General features: G+C 37.9%; 1 long non-coding RNA gene across 1 annotated transcript; it reads left to right on the top strand.

The window, feature by feature from the left end:
• The first annotated feature begins 3,083 nt into the window (after window positions 1-3,083).
• LOC148783473 (uncharacterized) lies at window positions 3,084-5,262 on the top strand. Its single transcript, XR_016044456.1, has 2 exons — window positions 3,084-3,368; window positions 4,916-5,262. It is a non-coding gene; the product is annotated as an uncharacterized LOC148783473 (long non-coding RNA).
• Window positions 5,263-6,853: the final 1,591 nt, after the last annotated feature.

Below are 6,853 nucleotides of genomic sequence, written 5' to 3'. Positions count from 1 at the left end.
AATATTCTTAAATTTATGTTAACGGCCAACATGTTATAAAATAAATTAATATAATTATGCCATCTATTTCTTAGCAAAAAAAAAATCTAACAAATAGCAAATAAGTATTGATATATGAGAGAGAAAAAAGCTAACGCTTGACAAAGTGAATGGGACGAAATGTCCTACATCGAACATGTAGAATACCTTTGACATGTATAAAACCCTCTTCATTAACACTCTCATGTGCACACCTAGAAAGGTGCTTGTGTTCTTAGGGGCTTGAGAGAAGACAAGATACGGCTACCTGGCCAAGGCATGTTGGCATGTAGGACAAAGGGGCTTGTGTTCTTGGGGGTAGGACAATGTTGGCATTGTAGGACAAAGGGGACAAAGGGGCTTGTGTTCTTGGGGGTAGGACAATGTTGGCATTGTAGGACAAAGGGGCTTGTGTTCTGTTTTGTGCGCGTAAGCTTTAAACCCGACGGGTTCATTTTTGGCTATGGCAAACAAAAACCCACAATACCAATGAAAGTTATATAAAATATTTTGGAATAAACATCGACAAAAATACCTAAGTCGAGCAAACCCTTTTAAACCTGCTCTCCCAAACGGCATCACTGTCGATCTCTCATCTCTATTCCATAAATAGACCACTGTCTAGGTAGAGAACTTTGAGAGCAAATGAGATTTTATCTCACTAAAAGGGAAATCACCCAAAATCTCAATGTGAACCGCTTCTCTACAAAAAACGAACATCTCAATCTTTGGGAGTTCAAAAGAGGCACCATCACATTGTTTCCGTCCAAAAGAAGCTCTTTCTTTTCTAGGAGGAAATCACATCTAATGTACAGGAAGCTCTACCTCCCTTTCTCTCAAGAGGAACTACCATTCCCAAATGGTGACCCACTCTAGACGAACCACCATTCTCATATGATGACCCAAATTGGGCAAACAAATTCTCTGTACTTTCATCGCATATACATAACAATGGAGTCCATAAAAATAGGAAACTTCCTATAGATCTTGGATATATCTCTTGGATATATTCAAGAGTCCTAATCTCCAAATTGGGCACACAAATTCTCTACATTTTTATCCCATATATATAAGATTAGAAGTCCATAAAAATAGGAAACTTCCTATAGATATTGGATATATCCAAGAGTCCTAATCTCCAAATTAAGCACACAAAGTCTCTACACTTTCATCTCATATATATAAGATTAGGAGTCCATAAAAATAGGAAACTACCTATAGATCTTGGATATATCCAAGAGTCCTAATCTTTTAGGATTTCAATTTCCTTTAGGAAACTAAAATACTAATCTCAATCCCACAAAATATGGGATTTCCTTATGTGGGTGATTTTGGATGGCACCAAATCCAGCAGCATTCTTGGGGGTAGGACAAAGGGGCAAGATAGGGGCATATGGCCCAGCAAGCGTAGGCTCGAAAGCAAGAAGCAATATAGGGCCACATGGCCCAACAAGTGTAGGACAATGTTGGCATTGTAGGACAAAGGGGATTGTGTTCTTGGGGGTAGGACAAGTGGGCAAGATAGGGGCACGTGGCCCAACAAGCGTAGGCTTGAAAGCAAGAAGCAAGATAGGGCCACGTGGCCCAACAAGTGTAGGCTCATGTTCTTGAGGCTAGGACAAAGGGGCAAGAGGGGCATGTGGCCCAACAAGCGTAGGCTCGAAAGCAAGAAGCAAGATAGGGCCATGTGGCTCAACAAGCGTAGGCTTGTGCTCTTGGGGATAGGACAAAGGGGCGAGTAGGACAAAAGGGCAAGATAGGGGCACGTGGCCCAACAAGAGTAGGCTCGAAAGCAAGAAGCAAGATAGGGCCATGTGGCACAACAAGCACACGCTCGTGTTCGTGGGGGTAGGACAAAGGGGTAAGATTGGGGCACGTGGCCCAGCAAGTGTAGGCTCGAAAGCAAGAAGCAAGATAGGGCCACATGGTTCAAAAAGCGTAGGCTCGAAAGCAAGAAGCAAGGGCACTAACTTGCATCTGTTTTCTTGCTTGCATTTATTGGTTTGTTTTTTTTTTCTGGTAGTTTTTCTCGTTTCTTTAAAGAAGCAAGGGAACATTAAAGACACAAGGGTGCTAATGCTCTAACAAGCATAGGCTCGAAAGCAAGAGGCAAGATAGGGCCACGTGGCCCAACAAGTGTAGGCTCATGTTCTTGGGGGTAGGACAAAGGGGCAAGATTGGGGCACGTGGCCCAACAAGCGTAGGCTAGAAAGCAAGAAGCAAGATAAGGCCACGTGGCTCAAGCATAGGATAGAAAGCAAGAAGTAAGGGCACTAGCGTGCATCCGCTTTCTTGCTTTCATTTGTTGGTTTGTTTTTTGTTTCCTTTAGTTTTTTTCGTTTCTTTACAGAAACAAGGGAGCGTTAAAGAAGCAAGGATGCTAACGTGCATCTATTTTCTTGCTTGCATTCGTTGGTTTGTTTTTTTTTTCCTGTAATTTTCTTCGTTCCTTCAACAATTGCTTTTTATAAAAGCAAACACACCCTCATTAACTTGTGCGTTGACATTGCCACCACTAGCAAAGCTCTTAGGAGCCTTGCCACTGCCTGAACAGCCGACTTCGTTTCTTCAACAAACGCTTTTTATAAAAGCAAACCCGCTCTCTTCAACCTGTGCTTTGACATTGTTACCACTATCAAAGCTCATTGCTTGCCTTACGACTGCGTGAACAGCTGAGTTCTTCTATGCTTTTTGCTTGGCTTGCCACTGCCCGAACAGTTGACTTCTTGTAGAACAAAGAAGCCCTTGTGGCCACGTGACCCAAGCAAGGCATTATAGGAAAAGAAACACTTGTACGTCATAACACAATTGTCCCAATTTTTAAAGAAATTACATAATTGCCCTCCCGACTTAATAAAATTAAAAAAAAGCCTTCCTAACTTTGAAAAAAAAAAAAGTATGACGGTCGGATCTTGTTTTATGACTGGATCCGAAATGATCTAATCGATACTCAATTTGGATCGTCCGATTCCGAATCGAATCTAACAATTTTTAAAACACTTGGTAAAACCAATTAAAAGGGTTCACTTTTTACCCACGAACCATTCACGCTTAACTGTACGTTTCATATAAAACCAGTTTTATGATGCAAGTTTTCACACGAACAAAACGAGCCCTAAAAATAAGCGCAACTTTATGGAATTAAATCTCAAATCCTAAAAGGATTCTGCATTCACGAATTGAATTGAATATGGTGGTCATTTTTAGCAAAAAAAATCACCCTCAGGCTCTATATACATGCACCCTACCTCAGTTAACAATTGGAAAAAGTGAAGAGCGGGTGTTTGAGGGTACATCCAAGATGAAGCTGCTCTCTGCAATAGTTTTTCTGGTCCTCCTCATTGCTTCAGGTAAAGTTGAATCTCTCTCTCTCTAGAGTAGTGTTATTAAGAGAATTACTTCCTGATTTTTGTCCTCTTGGACCTAGGTCTCTTCAGTTATCTAACCTTTGGTCTTTGTGAATTAAAGGATTTTTTTCCTTTCTTAAGTTATATCTTGGTAGATAAATCAAAATTCTTTTTTATATATTTTATCCCCACTCGCTTTCTCTTTCTCTTTCGACCCTTCCATCTCTCTCTGTCTCTATCTTTAAAGAGGATCCCATAAGTTTTTTAATCGTCATCTAATATGGCAACTAGTGTTTAAAAAATGTCCCATCTGGATCGGAAATCAAACAATGTAATGGGACTGACCAAGTTCTTTATTTAGATTAGTTTAACTGTTGGTCCTGTCCAATTTAAATTTTTTTAAGGGTTTTTATTATTTCTGTAGTAAAATAGCAAAAAGGAATTTTTCGGTTTTCAGTCTTCACCGAAGCGATTAGGAGTATTGCCTAGTAACGAGACGATTCACCATACCAATCCGGGTTTCAAAAACTGCTTTCAAATATTGAGAGAGAATATCAAAACATTAAATAGTAGAGCCTCCCTTCTTTCACTTTTAAAAGTACTTGCATTTTCTTAGGGCAAATGTTATAGCTGAGCTGCCAAAATATCTTATTATTTATTAAGTATACTTCTTTGAGCCGGAGCATACTGCACAACAACTTCTTCTGGCCAAAAAGTACTTTGGGAGAATTGTTTTTGTCCAAAATTTTAGGTATCACCAAATGATTGTTTTTTTAAAAAAAGATGAAGACAGATTTAGATGTTTGAGATCCTCAATACCAAGATCTTGCCCTGTAAAAATTAGAACATTCTTGTTCAATCTATTTCTTTTAAAGAACCTAAAGTCCTATTTAATCATTTTTTCTATTAAGTTGGTTATTAAGTTCTAAATTTTACATTCTCAAAATTTGGGGCCCAAAAAGTGTTGCTAACGTTGAGTTTTACCAACTTTTTTTGTCTTTTGTTTTATGGTCGTGTACATCTTTGTACGTTTCCTTCATATTTGAGTAGGGTACCCACCTAAACACCCTCTTTGCCTTAAAAAAAACAGAAAAAGAAGAATATGCATCCACTTTAATATTTTATAATAACCAAGGTTTTACTAAACAAGAAAAACACAAATATCGCATATGATGAGGTAGAACGAATTTCGCAAAACGTTCATGTATTGATGGGTGAGAATAGTTTCGTCAAATGCTTCATTAATGTTTCATGTAAAATAAAATCAAGCAGGATGCAAGTAATAGAAGTAAGCAACAGAAAAATTTCCAAAATTTGCATGAGACTTCCAACAGCTCTCTTTCTCTCTCTGAATGTTAAAATGGGAATATTTCTCTATGTTCTCCCTCTCTCTCTAAAAAAACTTCAATTAAATTTCATCTACAGTGCCGACATATGAGAATATATCTTATCTCAAATTGGCTTTATTTTTTCCTCCCTTTTTTTTTCTTTTTTTTCTTCTTCTGCCTATTAAAGTTTCAATGAAATTTGATCTATTTTGAATCGCACAGTTCAAGTACCAATAATTGCAGATGCAAGGAAACTGATCCATAACGTACCCGAAGACCCAATCAAGTGGTGCCGACTAAACCTACCCGACCTGAGCCCCTCTAAACCTTGTGTGGAATCTGACTGCGATAACATTTGTTGGAGTCTTTATGTGGAAAGTGCAGGAGGTCTTGTAAGTGGTACCTGCATTCCTCAAGCCTGTCAATGCGTTTACAGTTGCTAAACGCTTCTCTCTCTATGTATCTCTAATGCGCAACTATGGTCCAAGGTCTTTGTCATTTCAATTTCTGTTTGTAAGGATTTGGTAGCCGAATTTAAAAAAATGGGCACATAAGATGCACTTATTTTCTTTTGACTTGTTTGGCGCGACTCTTTTTTCTTTTGGAAGTATATATAATGACCTTGTTTACTTTGATATAGTGAGATCACAATCATTATTGACTATTAAATTTGAAATCTAGTGGTTGAGACTGTGTTATTGTTTCGGTACAAAGTCCAAAATAAACACTTTCATGTATTGGATTTCACAGCAAATGGCCACAAGTGATTATAACTTCCTTTTATGAAAAAATAAATGGTCCTTTTCGGTAAAATCCTTTTTTTTTGGTTATTTATTTTGGGGACTACTTTTTTATTTTCTTATGAAGAGTTTGGAAAGGGCTGTGGCCATCTAATACAAATTTGGACAAGGATGAGCCATGAAAGTGAAAAATACCCTTATAAGCATTTTGAAATGTTTTCTATAATGGCACAGAAGAAAGACGTAGCCAAGAAAAAGCAAATGATGAGCTATCTCCAATAGAAAGAAGTCTCTCTCCTGCTCTTTCTCTTGCCCCTCTACTTTGTGGGTGTATAGGTGCTCAAAGATAGTAGTTCCTTCCTTACAAGCATGACACAATATTGGAGCCAATAATCGGCAAAGAGGCAATATGTTGAGCTCTAATCTAAGAACAAATATCAATAGACTTTCCCCCTATCATAAAAACTTAAAAATAAAAAAATAAATAAATAATTAAAAAATTAAAGTATATCCTGCTGACATGGAAGAAATCAAATAGGAATAAAATTCTTTGTCAACTCTATCATTATGAAGTAAGGACTCCACAACATCTGGCATGCCCTAGAGACACATGCATGGGGAAAGAGAGAGAGTCCTATAAGAGCTCTGTGATACATTAAAAGTTGCTATCTGAATCAAAAGTTGCTAGTACATAAGAGATAGCGAGGTTGCAAATCTTCGTTGATGAGTCCTGAAGTCAAGAAGTCCTCTAGCTTTTCTTAAATGGAATCCTCGGTATCTTTTTTGTTGTATACATGATGGATCCCTCCCTCCTTCAAATGAAACCATGGATTCAAGACACATTTGAAAGAATGACCTATGTAATCAAATGCCGGGAAAATACAATTTTGTTTTTTTAATAATAATCGCCCCTTATAATTTTGGCAACAAGATCACTCACATGTGGTCTTATTACAAACAATAGAAATTCTAAAAATAAATAACACATCAATAAAATAAATCTCAACTACTTTATGTCCATCATACAACCTAATACTGTGTTTGAGAATATAAAATAAAAGAACAAACAATTAAAAGAAAAGATGTCGGAGATTACCTCAACCGAGCTTTTTACACCTTATTCCGAGTCACCACATCCAATGGCATGGGATCAGCGATCTAGCTTCAATCTTGATTAGGGAAAGCTAATTTCGACCAAACTAAATAACCACCCGTAAATCTCTACAAAACCCTAACTCTAAAATAATTGGGCTCAAACCCTAATTTTTTCCCAACCCTTAGATTAGATCAAGAGAGAGTGAGACTCTCTATGTTGGGGCGTGCCCCCTAGGGTCCCTTTTAGGGCAGAGAGACAGTAGAGAGAGAAAATGAGAGAGTAGAGAGAGAGGGGCATGGCCCTTAGGGAAGATCGAGAGAGTTT

This window comes from Amborella trichopoda, chromosome 1 (genome assembly GCF_054954075.1).
Source record: "Amborella trichopoda isolate Santa Cruz 75 chromosome 1, AtrichopodaSantaCruz75HAP2 v2.0, whole genome shotgun sequence".
In the NCBI taxonomy this organism is placed as follows: domain Eukaryota; kingdom Viridiplantae; phylum Streptophyta; class Magnoliopsida; order Amborellales; family Amborellaceae; genus Amborella; species Amborella trichopoda.
This window is presented reverse-complemented; position numbering and strand designations above follow the sequence as displayed.